This window comes from Corvus brachyrhynchos, unplaced genomic scaffold (genome assembly GCF_000691975.1).
Source record: "Corvus brachyrhynchos isolate BGI_N302 unplaced genomic scaffold, ASM69197v1 scaffold255, whole genome shotgun sequence".
NCBI lineage: Eukaryota > Metazoa > Chordata > Aves > Passeriformes > Corvidae > Corvus > Corvus brachyrhynchos.
This window is the reverse complement of record NW_008238358.1, coordinates 7,974,683-7,994,526: the sequence shown is the minus strand read 5'-3', so window position 1 is coordinate 7,994,526 and position 19,844 is coordinate 7,974,683. Positions and strand designations below refer to the sequence as shown.

The 19,844-nt window shown below is 37.4% G+C and overlaps 1 protein-coding gene and 1 long non-coding RNA gene across 12 annotated transcripts in view; one reads left to right on the top strand and one right to left on the bottom strand.

Annotated features, from left to right (window-relative positions):
* B3GALT1 (beta-1,3-galactosyltransferase 1) overlaps positions 1-19,844 on the top strand; it is a 112,846-nt gene that overhangs the window by 71,586 nt on the left and 21,416 nt on the right. The window contains exon 1 of one of the 11 annotated variants that reach the window (XM_017735699.1): positions 19,109-19,430. The exons of the other annotated variants lie outside the window; for them this stretch is intronic. The gene's annotated coding sequence lies outside the window, so the exon portion shown is untranslated. Of the gene's footprint in view, positions 1-19,108; positions 19,431-19,844 lie in introns of those variants that run through there. 11 annotated transcript variants of the gene reach the window in all.
* LOC108447034 lies at positions 732-14,520 on the bottom strand. The gene is made up of 2 exons (XR_001862397.1): positions 5,351-14,520; positions 732-3,277 (listed from the first exon to the last, which is right to left on the bottom strand). It is a non-coding gene; the product is annotated as an uncharacterized LOC108447034 (long non-coding RNA).

Below are 19,844 nucleotides of genomic sequence, written 5' to 3'. Positions count from 1 at the left end.
CTAGCATAAAGAATATGAAATACAAAACACCTGGCTGAAGGCAGCAATATTTCCTTTTTGCCATGACTGTCTAGTGTTAAAGCTGAATATAAAACATTTCATTACTCTAACACTTACTTTAGGCTTCAAAAACCAGTGCATTTAAAATAAACTTTTGGTGAAAGCTTTATTCCATGTCTCAGCAGTAACAAACTCTATTACAATAACATGCATGAGACCTAGATGTTCAGCAGAAAAATGATTGTATCTTTTATATCCACAGCAGGGAGATAGCTATTTCATCTCCTGTCAGGATGATTTATTCAATAAATGGAGAAAATATAAATTCTAAAATGCACAGATTTTCTTTTCCTGCATCTCAAGAAACAACAGAAATCTTAGGAAATTAAGAAAATTAACTCCACCACAGCTATTACATCACCAGGCATTTTGGAACAACGAACTGACTATCTTGAAAAAAGAATATTGCAAAACCTTCCATGCTTTGGATTGTTAAATCAAGACAGTCTGTTCTCTCTCTTCCCTATGGCTTTGTGCTCCTGCCCCAATCTTTTATTTTTATCCACCTTCCTTTTACAGACAGGTTTATGAATTGTTCTGTATAGACAAGGATGCATGCAGTTTATATCCAAAGACAAACTCAATCTACTTTTGGTACATTAATTAGCAGAAAAAGTTATCTACTGGGAATTTTAAAAGCAGAAGTTGAAGGTATAAAGAAGGAAAAAGGGTTAAAAACAGAATCAGGTCATTCTCTTTATTATGCTTCTTCGTAAGCCATAGTGAAGAGTACAAGCAGTACCAGCAATAGAAAAGGGATCATCTATAAGGGTAGACAATCTTGTCCATGAGTTCAGAGCCAAAATTTTTGGTTTTCATTTCCATCTGACACCTTATCAGAATCACTTTTTCAATCTCAAGTACATTTCCCTAAATTATAACAGGAAAAGTGGAAGTAAGGTAAAATTTAGCATGAAATCTTACATTTTCCCTAGAAAGTCTGGTGGTCTTAATTTCAGAAAATGCAATTGCAGCAGTAAAGGTCCAGAAGAGAAAAATGGAGCTTAGTCTCTGGCAGCTTTATAGAGCCAATGGTACTGTGGTGACTAATACTGACGCTATGAATACTTTCAGGAGGTTCTCATTCACTGTAAATTTTCGCAGCAATACTGGAAAACAGTGAACAACAGTGTTAGGAGAGGTCATAGTAACTACATGCTTTCTAATGAAGTTTTGTTTCGTGTTACAAACCCAGAAAATCTAGCAAATCAAAACTCACATAAAAGACTATGATCACTACCTCTCACATTGGTACCTTCTGAACTGTATTTTTTTTTTTAAAAAAGAGACTTTGACAGCATCAGGAAAAATGACCCTAGTGAAATCCATAACACAGACTGTGAGCAGATGTCATGATGAGATGAGAACAGAGCCTTACAACAAAGCAAAGTGACCACACGCAGTGATAGCTTGTGAGGATGAAGCAAGCATCACTAAGAATAAAGAACAATGAAAGAATAAAGTTGTCCTATTTTCTCATCCAAATTTCTCAACTGCTCCATTCAAAGCCCCTTCTAATAAGCTGGTAATCAAGAACATTTTAATTATACAATTTAAGATGAAGGCAACCATGATAACAAGATTCACAAGGCCACACTTAGACAATGTAGGTTCTACTGACATGGGATGTATTTACTCACTGATTTTAAACAGAGCTCTTTTTGCATTACCCTAAACCAATGTGGATTTAAGATCTCCATAATCACATTTAGCAATGCACTGTGTACAAAACAATAAAAGCAGTTATTCAGTAGGGTTTATGAGGCATACAGGGTCACATCTGGTTGACTTTTTTTTCATTTGATGTTTAGGTCAACTTTACAGACCTACATGTAAGTACATTTAAATGCACATTCTCTACATTGTTTGAAAGGCCAGCATATGTCCTCAATTTTCCCCTCTCTACATGTATACGTCTCATAATCTATGCCTGATGTTTCTGTGAAAATATATAGATGTGTGAATTCAGTTATCTTCCATCAGCTGCATTTATTCTTGGTCATCAAAGAAGAGGTTTCTAATCCCTACAACTAATAGCCCAATACTCTTCTTCCATTATCATTTATTATTACATGCAGGCAATGAACACTCATGTTTAGATACTGAGCTTAGGAATGATCCTTTAAGTTATAAATACATTCTAGGGAGCTGTTAAAAAGAAATCAGAAAGGTGCGTTACCCAGTAAAGTGAGTTCATAAAACCATACACTTTAGACACTTCAAAGAAAATTAATGTATTCCCCCAGACTCCTTTTGTAAAATCCCAATCAGCCAAATAAATGACCTGTGAAATAAACCTCTATCTAAATTAGTCTATAACCTTCAAGTCTTTCCTCCACCAAAACCTCTCAAGTCTTTAACATGACCACATTCCTCTTATAAAGCAATCCCTAAGTTCCATAGGTTCACTCCTCGAGGAACATATCACAAAGGAGCAATACAATTTCCCCTCTATTCACTTTGAGTTTAGGAAAAACATCACAAGAATTTCCAAAGCACCATCAGGCTGCGGAGAACTGGTTACCATTGCAAAATGCAGCGGTCTGATACTGCAAACATCCTCTCAAGAACATGCTTCTCCTACCCAATGTGTAACTGCTGAGTTGGCTTATCCCCAAATTTATCAGAAGCTATGGAACTGCAGTCAGTATTCATAGTAGTTTGCACCACTAAAGGCCCTGGTGTACGAGAGCTCATTGTGGAAAACACGAAGTGGAAGAAAGCAGCACTTGTACACTATTTCTCATACACCATTTCTTTATAACACCACATATTGTTATTCCAGATACACATTTAACTATTCATAAAAATTCTTCAGTAGTTTACAAGGAGATGAACCCACACAGTGCTGGAATATGTAACTTAAATAGCAGCATTTTGATTTTGTACCACAGACATAAGTCACTTGCTAATTGGATTCTTAAATTTGGACATCAGCCTTTAATCTCATGCTTCATTGCCCAGGAAAGAGTTGCATTTGTTCTGGGCTTCCTAATTGTGATATATCTCACTGATAGTATACCAGTCATTCAGACTCACCTGATGCTTTAGATTTTCCCATTTGAAAGAGGGCCAAAGGACATGAAAGGCATTTTGTCTGTGATGTGTCCTTCTCCTCACAGTGTTCTTTAGAAGACATTCACAGGAAAAGTAGGACACCAGCGATCACTGTGTCCCATGGCTCCAAGTGAGACAGGTATAATATGGATAAGCAAATCTACGTGAGTGGATAATGAAAAAAAAAGTTAACTTCCTTAAATTTTTGCATAGTAAATAAATGCTTAATGAAATATTTACATGAGAATCAGAAATTTCTAAAATAGATTGCTTTAAAATCCACAGGGTAGAATCCCACAAGTAGACACCCACCCACAAGACAGCACAATTCCAAATTGTCGCAGCAAATCCAAACCCATTTCAAGCTGTTGTCAAGCATCAATGCAAGATCCACTGATATGATGATCTTCTGCAAAAAAACCCCACCTTGTTTTCTGAAATAACAGCTATTTTTATATAAATTTGAAATAACATATGTATATGAAATAACAGATATTTCTATAGCCTAGGTTATAACAGTCTTTTTTTTTTATTATTTTCATCTCTAATTTAGTTGAAGATTTCCAATTAAAAATAATAACCCCAATCTCATTTTACTTCAGCAACTGCTAAATTACTGGTATCATATTGTAAAGTTGCTCAAGTTTATAAGGGATCTTTCAGAGACCCAACTGATAAATTAGGTAATTAAAAAAGAATATATGAACATCCTTCACCATAAAGAAGAAAAATCAAAAGTCGAGAGATTAAGAGCAGTAGAATCACCCCTGTACTCAACAGAAAATTTATAATCAATGCATCAAATGCATTCAATACTCTGTTCAGTTTCTAAGGGTTACAGTAATTGATCCTCTTTTGAATTCACGTTTTCTGAATTATTTCCATAATTTCTTCACTTTTAATACTAATTAGGAGATAATCAAGTAAATGTTTAGTCTCCAATGTTATGCTTATTACCCCACTTTTTCCCCCGTAATTTCCCCCAAAAACACCAGTTTTTTAATTTCAGATTCCAAATCACCTATTTGATTTTTTCCAGTCTACTTAGTATTTTCTTTTTAGAATATTCAGGTACTTGTTGGCACAAACAGAAGAAAAATTTCAAAACTGAATGCATGAGAATTCATAGAAATAAAATGGTAAATTCAGGCACACAAACCAGTTCTAGAAACACAAATTTATCCAGTGATTAAAATAAAGCGCTACTGTTTTGGCTTATCCAAAGAGGCACAATTAAGTAGCACAGCACAATCTTTTTTAAATTGCAGTTCTTCTTTGAGACAAAAACTCAAAAGAGATTTCGGCAAATAAACACAAATACTTAAGAAATCATTATCTAAATATTGATATTGCACAAACAGAAAAATGTTAATCATACCACATTAATCATACAAATTATTCATTCCACAAATTATAGGAACAACTAGGATGATACATATCCAGGAATTTCACTTTAATAATTTTAAGGCAAACTAAAATGTCAGTTTTTAGCATTTATATGTAATTCCATGTATTGCTATGACTCACAACTCTTTATAACTTTAGAAGTAGTCACCACTACTAAAAAGGGAGAATTTGCTAGCAGTTAACACCTCAAAATTATTAAGATAACAGGAAGCAAACCCACTAATAATTTAGCAAATAATATATTGCTAAATGTCAACTTTTACATAGCAACCATCTCTCTTTTTAAAAAGTAACATGGAAGCAAAGGTGTCTATCCTTAGTTACGAAGTCCCTGCAGCAAGTCAGTACATGAATTTGTTCACTTTTGATCTTAAAAGTTCATTTGAGTTATTTCATCTCTAACATGAGGTTGACAAAATAAATAAAAACCCACAGAGATCCATTTCAATACCAGGCCACAGCGATACTAACTTTCCAGCTAGCTGAAAGTCTCCATAGGCCTTTTAAGGCATCAGGCAAGTGCACACCACACACACACAAATATCCCAAGCCCAGCATGGGACTGTTTGTTACACGTGTGGGGCACACCCCTGCCAGGCAGATCCCCCTGTACCTTCACAGGCTGGCACAGCCCACAGCTCTCGCTCCATCTCACGTGTCCAGCCACAGATTCTCTGTGCCAGGGCTGACAAGCTGAGACGGTGGGGGGAAAAAAGGGAAGGATACTTTCCTGCAGTAAATTCATGGTTTGAGGATGGAGCGTCATTACTTCAGATTAATCCGACTTTTCCCTGCCCTAAAATGGCACTACGTTCTATCTCCTCACCTGCTCTTCAGCACTGGCTCTGTCCAGCACCTGTCCTCAATCCTGGGCAGCTCTGCAAGAAGAGGGAGACAGCAGTGTCATATCACCTGTATTTAGGTGAATCCCTGATCACAGACTTCCATTCAGAGATGATTTTTTTATATAGGAATGCAATTTGAAAATATAAACCTTCAGATATCCTCCATAAATACCCAAGAATTACTTTAATGGGGCAACAAAAACTTTATCAGCTGAAGTCCTGTCCCGTAACTCCTACAGGTCTTATAGGATTAAATTCAGTGTCTTTTTAAAGTCTCACTACCACATAATTCTTTACTTTTAAGCCTCTTTTTCACCATCTTTTGGTCCCAGAAGTTCCCTCAAACCATGCAAATACATTTTTGAAGCATGGATTAGGTCTCTCATGTTTAATAAAAAGTCTACTTAAATTATTTTTCAGCTTTGTTATAAATTAATATCGTGAAGTCTTTCAGCAAACTGAACATATCTCTATTCTGTTCAAACAAATCCACTCCAATATTAACATTTTAAGGATTTATGTAAAATATAACCAATATACATATTGCACATCCAGTCTTTGTTCCACAGTAGCAAAGCAAAACAGAATCTTCTGATATATTCCCTGTTGAATTGCAAGTCAGAATCATACTCCAGTTCCTTCATTCTGTTTTGCATAACATTATCCATAACACTTTCACTGTTTGGTTTTTGGGATTATTACAGTCAGGCCTCACTCAAATCTACAATCAACCTGCCTCACACCACAACTTCTCTGCCTACAGAAAGGGCAAATAACTCAAAGGACCCTAAACCTCATTTTCATTCCCAAACTTGCATCACAAATTTGGAAACCATTTCACAAAGTGACTTACTTTATAAACCTCTGTGATCTGACTTAAACCTGTGAGATGGGGCTCACACTGTGCAGGTGACCAAGCAAGGCCACTTGTGCACCAGCATTTGGCTGGGCCCCCAAGAAGGGGCCAGCACCTTCCTCCTCCCTGGCAGTGGCCTGACAGAGTTCCAGAGAGGTGGCAGGCACAGGCAAAGCTCCCAGCAGATGAGCAGGCAGGGCCTCACCTGTCAGAGACCCTGTGGAGGATGCAGAGGTTGCTCTGTCCCAGCTACCAGCAGAGCTTTTCCTGAGAGCAGCTCTGCACTGGGGAGACACCTGAGTTCAAGGCGACACCATCAAGACTAAAATATCTCTTTTCCCCTGACTCCCATCTTTGCACGTGTGCTGTGCTATCAGCCTTTCAAATTATCCCTCCATTTGCTTCCAAGTTCACTTTTTGACAGCCAGGCCACTCATATTTTGTATTTAGTCAGAATGGAACCACAGGATTAAATGATTTCTAGTTAACATCACATTCTAGTTCTGGTTTTATGTCCAGTTCTGTAGGAGAGATCTTATGCTCTAATCAGCATGCTTAGATAGGATTTTATTTTGAATTCCTAAATATATCTTATTTGCTTTTATGAATGATATCCACTTTTTTCTACTTACATGGTCTATATTTTGAAACTTATTTGATTGTAATCCTATTAAAACAAAAAAAAACACCTCACAGTTCTGGACTGTTAAAACCACTGTACAGCTTCTCTCACCCACATCTTCTCTAAAGAAATTTATTTTTAGAGATTTGCCATGAGCCTTTGCAGTGCTTAAGACAAATGGATTGTATTATTGAATCCCACCCTCAGGAATCATACTTCAATAAAAATCAAAACCAGAACCATTCTTTCCTGCAGGCCCACTAAAAACCTGTGTAGAAAAATAATTAACAGCTTCACAAAAACAAAATAAAGTCTAGGCTTTATGTGACTAGAGTAATGTATAGAACACTAATAGCATGTTTATAATGACTAAATAGAAAATGCAGATAACAGAAAAATACTAATAACCCTCATGTACAAGGACAGTCATCTCCAAGTAGGAAAAATTAACTAATAAATTTCTGTGCAAAGCTGTCATTTATATGTAGCTGTCAACTGCTACAATTTCATTTTTTCCAAGGTCTGGAAAATGAGGTCAAGATCAGTTTCTGCCAATTAGTTCTGAGAAAACTGTTATAAAAATCACAGACTTTCTGAAAAGCAGGCATTTCTTGTGGGCTTATTAAAATCCTATTTAGGAAAAAAAAAATCCATTTCAAAGCTCAAAATAAAGAGTTATATCATTCAGCCATAGCAAACCCTCAGTATCTATATATTTACAGAGAGCTCTCTCTACAGGTATATAGAAATAAAAAACTTTACATAAGTAATTACCCATAGGTTTAGTGACTTACATTGTCCCCCTACACATATGTGGGGATAATTAATATGAAGAGCTAATCCTTTACTCCTTTATAGTTGTGCAAGCCACAGGCTGGTGTCAGTGCGGCTGGTTCTTCCCTCCCTTGCATTTCTAATCTGCTGCTGTGCAAAGCACTCACCTCTTAGACAAAACTCGAGGCTGCCCTGCAGCTATACCACCATTGGGTGGGCCCTGCTTCTCTGCCCCACCTCTTGAACACATGAAAGCTGTTTGCACTGATTTGTTCCAGGGGGCTCTGGTCCTCCCACGAGGTCATCAGTGGAGACTATAACTCATCATACATAACCACCCTGCTCACCTGCCAGAGCCCCATGACCAATACAAGATGTTTACGAGCATCTGCAAGAGGCAGCTGCATCAATTTCTGCCTGCCAGGAGAATCCTGCTGAGGGCTTGAGAACCTGAACACTTGTAGAAAAAGAAATAAACATTAATATGGGAAGGAGAGACATAAAATGCTTTAGCATTTGGTATTATGGGCATAGTAACTGATTTTAGATTTTTGCTTATATTATCAACATTACTCTAGGTTGCTCTTCATACATAAAGAATATATTGTTCAGTTTCCTCTGCAAAATGCAGCTGAAAGGTAAGAGCATTCCCTGAAAACTGCAACTTTAACCCATGAGTTCCTCAATTTCCAATGTATAGGAAGATGTGGCTGGTTTTATTGTTGTTGCTTCACCTGTCCTCACCAATTCGTATCATTTCAACCAACAATTGCCAACAAATCAGTTCAAGACCCTAATTTGACCTATGAGCCTGCCAGATTTGGAAGCTAGGTGGAGGGATCAGCTAAAAAAGCCTGTGAGAGATTTTGGTGTCATTGAGCACATTTTCATAAGAAACCTGCTCTTAATGGAAAATGTAACTACAGAGGTTTGGCCTATCTTGGGAATGAATATGGCCTCAGAGCATACAAAGTTTGGCCTTCCACAGCCTAAGCTATGCACATTTGCCTCTAACTTTAGTTTTAACTTGAATCTCTGAGGCTCCTGATTTGTTTTAGCTGTGTTAAATCAGATTTTGAACACTACAACACTGTTAGATCAGATTTCCTATCTCTGCTGTAAATGGCATTCCGTTTTCATCCAAGCAGCGTTCCCTGAGGTCCTCTTGACCCAATCAATTAAAAAACTTATTTTTCTTGTGGCCAAGCTACAAGAAAAGGTACATTTTCCTTTCATCCATTTAACCAGCGTACATTTGGTCTCTATGAGGTGAAAAGTAGAGCCACAGCTTGGGGCATTTATTTGCTCTGTGACTTTCTGAAAGGAGCTAAGTTGCCCATATAAAACTACACTTCTCTAGCATGCATTCAGAAAGCTCCACACAGCTTCTGAGAGTGCAGGAGAAAGCAATTGGACCCAGAGTGTGCCATGTTCTAATTTCTGCACATGCAAAACCGGGGGAATGCTACACACCCATCCACACATTCACTGGGTGGTCCTACAGTGTGGCATCAATAGAAATTACTTAAGTAGAGGTGAGTCACTGCAGTTGATCTGTCCAGTTTTTTCTGTGCACAATATTCACTATTGCAGAATATTACACTGATATTTAAAACTAGATTTCCACCCCCCCACCCCCCAAAATAAAGCTAAACACATGAAGATGTAATTGTGCCTTTCTATTGAGAATCAACATTAATCCCTGTTGCTTTTGGCACACCACCAATTCATCTTCATATCTCAGTTTGGTTTACTGTAAGTTATAGCTTAAACCAGACTCCCACATTTCTGAGATCTACGCAAAATCCTTGTTGCACCACCTCCCTCACTTGCTGTACCTCACACATGCCGCAGAGCCTTTCCTGCCCCATCGTACCAAACACTGCTTCTCACAGGCTGTCTAAGCCTTCCTCACTTTATCATCAGGACATTGACTTCACCGTCCCCATAGAGGATGCAGCATCTACCCCACTAAGCTAAAATTCAGCAGTAGTCCAGGTTCCAGCTCTGGCCTGGGACAGACAAGTGTCGTGTGTTTAAGACACCAGCCTTTTCTTTGCAGTGCCTTGATAAATCACAAATGCTGCTAGTGCTCTGTACTTCTGTATAAAAAAAGCTAGTACATATCCTACAAGTTGGTCTTTAAAACTTACACGTAGGTGATTTTTCACATTTAGATTGGGTGTTGGGATCTGAGGATATAATCTTCCATTTTATTCAATGTGTCACAGCAGAGAATACCATAGTATGAAGAGAAAAGGCTGAGATAGGAAAAAGCCAAGTCTTGGTTGCACATCTGATGCCAATGAGCATGTAGTGACTTATGCAAATCACAATGCTCTTCATATACATTTACAATAATGATGATTGATGATGATGATGAAAATAAAGTCACTGTTCTGGTATTTTATTATGAAATGTTGTCAATTTCAGCCCGTATCTGTGTTCAATAATTTTATTCCCTTCAACTATTTTAAAAATTCTTTCTGGTAAAGAGTGAGTCCAACACTTTTATTTTTGTCACTAGACAAAAACTGCTTTCCTCTTTTGTAAGAAGCAATACCGGATCTCAAATTCTGTAATGAGCTGTAATGAGGTGGTAAAAATGCAATGAAGAAACAGGACCAAAATTCAACACTAATCACTCCAATTTTCTGTAACATTCCTGAGCACTCAAAGTTTCCTATTTCAGATCAATGCATAAATTATATTTAAATTTTATTGTGACTTTCACTATATTCCCAGAAGCACTCACAGCAGTAATTTGCCATTTTAGTCTAAATGAAAGGAGTACATTTTGCTCTCACTTAACCACATAACCTCATTGACTTCAGTGAAACAAGGAGCATGAGAATGAGTCAAGCCTAAGTGCAATTACAGTATGTATACAGAATGCTGTATGTGCTATTTACAATGTGAAGACATTTTGGAGTGAGAGGTAAAGCTGATCCTACTACATTAGAGCAAGATAATTTTGTCAAAGGAGCAGCAGTAATATACGATGTGTTACTGAGTTCTGCTTTAGTGTTTTTCATTTGTTAGCATTTTAATTTGGTACTGAACAAAACTATCAAGTTCACAAAAAATATTAACGCTACCATAGTCCTGTGCTGCAAGGTCAAAAGATGGCTACAGCATATTAAGGTTTTCCTGTTTAATTTAAATCAGGGAATGGAAAAGGAAATCTTACGACCTTTTTTGGAAATATTTTCTATATAGAGAGAACACATAAAGGCATGCTATATAATTAACCAATAAAACAGTGTTTCAAGGCAAACATTAGAATACTAAATAATGAGTACAAGTTTAATTTGTTGCAACTCCAGGGACTGGATATAACTGCTCCAAGCTCTTCAGGAAATCTTTAGAGGTTGAATTTTCACATCCCCACACCCACGTTCTGAAGAGCATGCTCAGCAGCCACTTCACCTCCTCCTCACCCAGCCCTCAGCCCTGTTCTGCCTCAACACCTTATCATGGGTCACATGCATATCAAAGCACTCATGATACAATGGCTTCATAAAATCACCCAGAATTCAAAGTTACATCTTTACAAATCCCCAGACTGCCAGACAATAGTGTAAATGTATAAAAATATCCACATAGGCATTTTGTATTATAGCTTGGCAACAGAAAATTACAGTAATTATAAATAATGAAGTCTTTGTCAGGCTTCAGTGATGGGAAGACTGAAAGACACTTAAAGGGAACATCCCTCTGCCTTCCCCACACAGACATCTATTTAGTGGTGCTTTCCAACATGGGCAGAGCCTGAGAGTGAGGAGAAGCAAAGAAGTAGCTGCTCCATCCACCATGTCTCTCAGACACTGCAGGGTGAAGATCCCTTTGGGAATCAAACTTTAGGAGGGGCTCAAAGCAAACACAACTTCTGCTCTGTGAGCCAACAGCAGTGGTGCAGAGGACAGCTGCAATTTGACAGTTCCTGCTGCTCCAGCATGCACAAGGCAAGTCCCGTAATTTGGGATCTACAGCTTTGGGGAATATGTCCTTTGCCTATCCTACATCACTGATGCAAATCCTCGTGGAGATTAGATTACTGTGTTCTCTTCTCTACGCTTTCTATTAAACCATGTTTGCAAAGGATTAAAAATAGCTCCAGTAAGGCTCCAATTATAATACGAAACAAACATTCAAAGTGGGTTAGGTAATATATGCAGAATTCAGACCCATTTTCCTCAGGTAGAATTGAGAGGAATAAAGCAGGTCACGGTAAGGACAAGTCAGCTCACAGACACAACCTCAACTGGCTAAAGCAAAAGATTATTTGCTGGCAAACGTTAAGCTTTCCCTGTCCATCATCTGTGCTGGCGCCACATGGTTGTGGTTGGCCACAAAGTAGAAACAGAAGTCCAGATCTGTCTGAGAAACACTAAACATATGCCACAGCTTCCACAAGTCTCCAATTTTGCAGCACATTTTTATATTCTGAAAAGCAATGACACTTTCTTACTGGCAAGTTAGAAAGTAAAAACAAGTAACTATATAGCCACACCCTCCTTTCACTCCATTCTGCAAAATTACCTGGCCATGAAGAGGAAGATAAAGATTTTAAAAATATTAAAACTTTAAAAACATGAAAAATTACATCTCAAGCCTGGACTTTAAATAATGTCATCTGCTGAAATGTCGTTATTTCTTTATCAGAAGGTTTAAAAAAGACAAGTACCCAGTGGTTTAATGGCCTTGGAAGAACATTTGGTGAGGATTGCTCACTGAATTTTGCTCCAGCATAGCTCTGTTTGGTTTGAGGTGCAAAAATAGGTTGTAATTTGTTAAAGTGGATCTACAATTTTGGGAAAATAAACATTGCTCTATCTCCCTTTGACAAAGACAGCAAACATCACCAGCACAATTGTGGGAAGAGTGTAGAATGGCTTGGCATTGCTCTTCCCAAATTCATGACCAAATTGTAAAAGTGATCCAAAAAACTGTTGGAGAAGGAAATTCATGTCAATTCAGTCACTACAGCTGACTGCAAATGCATAACAACGTACGTTTTCTCATGTTTTCCCAGACAGACTAGCTTTAAAATCCTTAAATGATTGGATGTAATCTATGATTGGAATAACAACATGAGCATCATTAGAGAAGCGTGTTTCACCAAACTGGAAGGGTTAAATAGCACAGCTACTCATAGAATTTGTACTACTTTTTCTGGCAATCCGTATGCAGATTTGTCACTTGTTCAGCTGTCCCTAATAGGGTCATTTCCATAGCAGGCCTAGGGTGGCTTATGCTTCAGGATGATATGAAGTTTGCAATAGCACTCTAAAAACATTCTACATTATAAAATCACTGAGCAGAGTGATTTGCTTGCTATGTGAGATGATTGGATAGTCTGCTCTGAAAAGCTCAATTTCACTTCTGTAGATATGCCTTGGCTTTCAAAGTGCTTAACCTCATTTCGAGGCTGGAAAAGGTATTATCTGGTCTGTCATTAATGTTATGGAGAGGGTAGAACTTCTCTCTTTAATCATCATCATAATGGTCACAAAATTGTTTGTTTCAAACTACCTTAAGTTTGAGATTCTAACCCAAAACTTGATGACAGAAATGTCAGTGCTTTATTTAGACATGAAGGACACTTGAAAGCTAGGGAACATTGAATAATGCCCCATTACACTTGTCCTGTGTGGCAGTTCATCAAATTAGTAGCACATAGCAATTAAAACCACTCAGTCAGACTTTTAGTTGGTGACACTTCCCCTTGACCCCCTGGCAGCAGCAGAACTTTCAGTGCTTAACTTCACAGGCTGGATGAGCAGGAGCCTAATACAAAGGGAACTTTTATAATAAAATAGAAAATTTGAAAATAAAATGCTCTACAGTAAGTACTGGAGATATATTTATTAAATTAAAAAGCATTATGAACAATTAAAAAGCATTTATGAACAATTATTTCACCTACTTATGTCCTGTACTACCTGCCGGCATCTTATTCAATCAGATCCTATTAAGTTATATCCCCAAACTTAAAAGCTCACAGTGTAATGAAAAAAACCAAAGCCAAGCAAAGCAAATTACATAAAGCTATAAATAGAGAGGAAAATATGCAAAGTAGAAGGATAATGGCAATTAATTAGTGTATTTTCTAAGTAAGACTAAGTTTGCAGGGAGAGGTAGCACTGTTTGTGAGATGATATTATATAACAGACAAAAGAACAGACATGACTTTAGGTATGCAACGCCGGCAAGGCCTGAAAAAGAAGCCACAGACTTCAGCCTAAGGGCAGCTTGCAAACAAATCTCCATGTTTAAATTAATTATGATAATCATTTATTAAATTTGAAAGAAAAAGCACCTTTGGAGAAGAAGGTAGTATTAGCAAAAATGGAGATGATTAGGTCCTGTGGGATAAGCTTGACAGATAACCAATTAATTATTATCCTTGGAACAATGAGGGTATCCTACACAGAAAATTGCAATGTATCATTAAAAAAGTTGCCTATTGAATACACGATTTGTATCCAAGAGTACCCAGAAATTTCTTTTCCAAGCTCTTCTTACATGAAAGGATGATGTTAGACATGAAGCTGTATTCTCACATTCTCTTCTGTAAGAACTTTCTCATGTCAACAGTAGCAAGAAACAGAGGGTTGTTAGAAGGCAGGGAGAGCAACCTCTGGAAAAATTATCTCACCATATGACCTACTGGCAGGAGAAATTATAGTTTAAATGTACTCAGCATCTAGTTAATTTGATTACTGTTTTATACCAATGTAAAAGTCAAATACATTATGGACTTGCTTGAAACAGATTGGGTCAAAATACAAATATTTATACACCACAGTCCACTGAGAGTATACCACAGGTTTTATTTTATTGAAGTTTTTCAAGGAATTTTTAAAAAGAAGTATTCCCTGAGACAAAAATATTCATTTCCTTTGATACAGAGACTTTTTTTCCCCCTATTTTTTTTCTCTTAAAAAAAAAATTAATAGATTTTTGGAACAAAAGTAAACTGGGCAATAGGTTTGCCACAATAAAGGAGTGGAATGGAAGACACACCAAAGTAGAAGTGTAACAGTGAGCCTCCTGAAAATGTCAGTGTCTCATTCAAACCCATACTAGTCACCGAAGCAAAGTTCAGGATGATTCCAATGAGAGTTGTGTCTAATAAGGAAAATGAGACCATAGCTGTCTTTGAATGAGAAATACCCCTACTTTTAAATAATTGCCTGATACCAGAGCTTTTAAGAGCAAAATGAGGTATTTTCTTCTGATGTTTTAAAAGAATTCTAAATCTAAAACTGTATATATCAACTTAAGCAATGTTCTCTTAATTTTATCTCCAAGCTCTGTAATCAAGAAACCAAACAAAAGACAATTTTAGTAAGAATTGCCTGATTAGCTTCATTTTACATTTTAAAATATAAATCTTTGAAATCTACATTCACATTTCCAAGTTTTATTGATATTCCTTTTTGAAAACTGGAGGAAAAATCATTCCCAGAAAGATAACTTTTCCAAGAGAAATGTAAAATAAGTGACAACAAGACCTTCATTCTAATTCCAGTGACTCTGATCCTCCTAGAATGCTTCCTGGGCAACAACCAGTGCTAAGGAGACCACATTAGGAGTTCTTCATTTTAAGTGTCTGGATATAGCTACAAAAGCCCCCTGTACTCCTCAATTCAATTTGGAAAAATACTAATAGTAATTCAAGATGATTGAACATATTACATAAAAACATGGAAAAATAATTCTGCTTTCATAATTACCCACGGTGAACTGCCTCTTCTAATAGCATCAGAGGTTGAAGGACACAATGTTTCCTGGTGGTGTGGCTTTGGGGAGGCTGGAGAATGCTAGAAAACTCATGCAAACACACTGACTAGTTCATAGCAGAAGTCAACTTCAGCATGTACCATGTCTCTGGTTCTTCAAACCATATGCAAAACCCCTGTGGGAAACATGTGCAGCTAGGTCCAAATAATTGCCTGGAATTTACTCTCTTATATTAGGCTTTGATACAGAAACATAGAGTTGCTTGGGTTAGAAGGCACCTTAAAGATCATCTAGGTCCAACCCGGTGTAGTTTTGAGAATTCTGTCCACGATTGTATCTTTCTATATATATATATATATAGTATTTAGTGTGGTTATTATTGAAAACAAATAAGCAAAATAAAAGAGTGTTTATAGGCTGTTTTTTTCTGATTTACTTTTCAAGTAAATAGAAACAATTTGTTAATTCAGAACTCAGACAAACTGGTCCCTGGAACTATGCTAGAAAAACAAGAACCTTGGCTGTGTGATTGACAAAATGATCAAGGCTTCTACTTTTCCTAACATAGAAATTGGCAGCATCATCAGTGCTGGACCACCGATGCAGGTGATCTTCTGACAGACAAATAGTATTGTCATGGGCAAGTGCACTACGCAACTGCTGGGCACATGTCTTTTGATATCTTCAGCAGCATCTGTAATCAATGTTAAAATCTGGAACTGTCATTTGTCAAGGGGTGTTCAGGCTTGCTTTAAAGCCATTACACTTCTAATGCTAACCTGATGGTGCCAAGAAACATTTCCACCAAATTTTTTTCAACAATACTTAAGAGAGAGTTTTGTCAGATGTGCTTCCTGGCATTCTCTGTTATGCCAGATCTTTTGATATTTAGAAGAAAAGCTAAAAGGATGAGGGTCAGTGAAATGTAAGGAATATAAAACTTTTCTTTCACTATTCCTGTTTTCATGTTGTTCATCAAAACCACAATTTGAAAACCTCAGATAGCATGAGTTTCATTTTTATTTTAATTGCTTAACTGTATAATGGTATAATAACTTAATGGCTATGCAGCAGATTTATCATGAGGAACAGGCATTATAGTCTGACAATTCAAGATTACTGTTCTTTATACAGGGAATTCAGTGCCAATTATGCACTCTTTGTGATCTCATATTTTCACAGGAATTCCTATACATCAGAAGACAAATATAAAGGTCTGAAGCTCAGATGAGTGTCTTATTTCTGAGCATGCAATAGTGAGCTGTAAATCTCAAGTGAACAGGCACTCTGTCTCCAGTTATGTGGTGTTTACATTTCTAATGATAAGAAAAAAAATAAGATATATTTATGTATTTTAAAGCCTTTAAAATTATTATTTTTTAAAAATAAATGAACATTTTCCACATCTAAACACATTCAAATCTAAATTAATATAATATTGGGGGATACATTTATATAAAAATTCTGATCATTAATTTTCCCTTTAAGCAATATCCTCATTAAAGAAGATGTAGATCTTTAGCTAAAAAATTAAAGAAAATATTACAGTTGCACTGACCAACAACTATTGCAACTATCTAATGAGCTCTTCTATTGGACTGTACATATTTATTTTTACATGTGTCTCAGCATCTCTACTACTGACACTACCCATCATAAAGAGCCATTTCATCAGAAATGGATTATTTTTCTCTCCACTGCAGACTAGGTATAGCAGTTGACACACAGGAGCTGCAGATGCAGTGCCTGATGCAGTTTAGATTCTCTCAGGAGAATCTGAGACTCACTTTATCTTGACTACAGAAGGTTTATTTCTGTGTTGCTTGTAAAGCATAACAAAGAACACAGAACAGTAACTTGTATTGAGAACATCAGAAGTCCACCGGCATTTAAAAATTTTTGTTTGCCTTGTAGTCTGCTTGGTTTTTATCTTGTTTTTTCTAATGCAGAGTAAAGACTCTAAAGGCTTTATTTAATTTGAAAATAACTGTGTTTATATTAAAATGCTTGAGAGCATTAAAAACTTGATCTGGGCACAGCCCAGTTCCTATCTGTCATTTGCTCTTAAGTTTAGCTCCTGTAACAACAAAAGAAGAAGGCAGCATCTTGCTCCTAAAAAAGCTGTTATAGAAGCAATAAGCAGGCATGCTGGACATGGAAAAGGCTTAGGGTGGTGAAGGGACAGAGGTGATAATGAGAATTCTGAAAGTAGCAGTAGAAATAAAGGCCCATTCATTTGTGAGCTGAAAATCATAGGTCCTCTTTGAGACAGACACCACTTCTTTCAGTATTTACTAGACATAATAAAGTACACAGGGAATATAAAATTCCCATCTGGTATTTAAAATTCCAGAAGCCTAACCAGCTCTTTAAATGCTGTCACATGTTAAAATAGGAAAAGCCAGATGCTACATTTATAAAGTCAATGTGCTGCATCTTCTCAAAATCCAAGAGCTGCCACTGCTCAATCTAATGTGTTGGCATCAGACAATTAATCAGTTTAACAGTTAACCTTTACCAGAGAAATAAAGCAGTGTATGGTATGAGATACAAACAGCCATGCATTGCCCAGGCCAATTATAGACACCAGAGACAGAAAACCAGGCATCAGCAGGACTTCCAAATGATCCTTGGTAAATTAGCTTTTCCTCAGAACACATTCAGGATTTCTCATGTTTGGAGTCTACAGCTGTAGCTGCTGATCAGTAGTTAACTAGGCTGCCATGGGGCAAGACAGGGGTCACAGTAAAGAACTATATTTCTTCCACCTGTATCTAACAAATCAATCTAGGATCTAAAAAAAGAAAAAATCAGCCAAACTACAGGCCTAAAAACATACCAGGAACACAGTGTGGAGCCATTTCAGAAGTGTTTAATACCATCTTGGGTGCTCTTGAAGAAAGAGACTAAGCAACAAAAAGCTTGCAAATGTCACAAGCGCCATCCCACTAGAGATGAAAGAGAGATGACAGCAACAGCAGTAGCACAAGAGGCTTGACACACATTCATAAATTTAGAAGTCAAAACCGTAACTGGAAGTTGTATCTGTATGCGCACATAATCTTGGAGCAAAGAGGGTGAGTGAGCAGCAGAAAGGAAGAATCTCTCCTAAAGTAACTGCTGACAACAGGGTTTGTGTAAATGCTATTTACACTGGGAGGCCCAGGCAGACTACAATAACCCCACAAAAGTAAGAGGAAAGACAGCCACAGTCTTGGCCAAAACCCCCCTCCTAAGCCACTGAGAGAGCACTGCACTCCAAGCAAGTTGTGAGTCCTAGGTGACTTCAGCAATAGATGCTGAACCTGGGCTGGGTATGCTCCCTGAAGGTCTTCTTATGCACTGGGTGGGATAAAAAATACAACATTGTTCAGGCAAACCCTCAGGCAAAGTCTTTGCTGTAACAGAAAAGTCAGATGACATTGTTGGGTATCTGCTGCAAACCAAAGAACTCTTCCCAAATGCAATGCCTATAATTAAATGCACCATTTAAACAGAAAGCAGAGCAGCAAAGAGAGATGCATGCTTACTTTTAGCTGGCTGAGACTACTTCTGCAATCACCTTGTTCTTACTCATCAAGTCGTTAAATTGCTTAATATCCAGTGGACATCAAGGAAAAGTTTCCATCAAGCAGTAGAGCAGAAAGTGTATTATTAGGCTGCATACAATCACAATTATATAAACACCTTATGAGACCTCTTCAACCACATGTTGCCCTTGAAAGTTTGAGATCATTTCAGAGCAGGAAAAAACACTGAAAAATGTGTTTAACTTACACATGTGTGTCCTACACTTGCAGAAGTCCATTTCCATGGACTCTTCTGGGTTTTTTTTAGAAAGATACAGAACTAGATTCCCAGGCCTCAACACAGATTTGCTGAGATGCTGCCCCAGAACCAACATGAGAGGTCAAACCTCGAGGCACTGGCTCTTGACCTCCTTTTGGACTCACCCCCACTGCCAGCTGTATGGAGAGCAGTCCAGGTGGGCACTCTTGGACCAGCCTCTAAAGCACCCAGGACTTCAGCCTCCATCTCCTTCAGAGTAAATGACAACTGGGTGGGTAAGAATACCTGTGCAAAGCATTGTTTTAGGACTGAAAAATCTTTTACTGTAGTGTTGTAGCACCAAGAGTCACCACTGCTTTGGTAAAGGAGTTATTCTATTTTGTAGCTTATCAGACGAGAGAAGATAAGTGAGCACTGCAAACAGGGAAAATCCAGGGCCCAAGCACTCACAGCTCCCATTAAGTTCAGTTGCAGTAACACTGCTGAATTTTGTATAAACCTTGGAACAAAGGGACAGTAACTATGCTAATCAGAAATATTTTCCCTAGGCAAGAAGAAATGATTGAAGTAACACACCACAGCAGACTGTTACAGTCTTTTGGTCCTGACAATGCTGTATTGAAACAAAAAAATCATAGTCCTTAAAAAAAATTCTTTCATACCCTGGCATTTAATCTCCAATGTC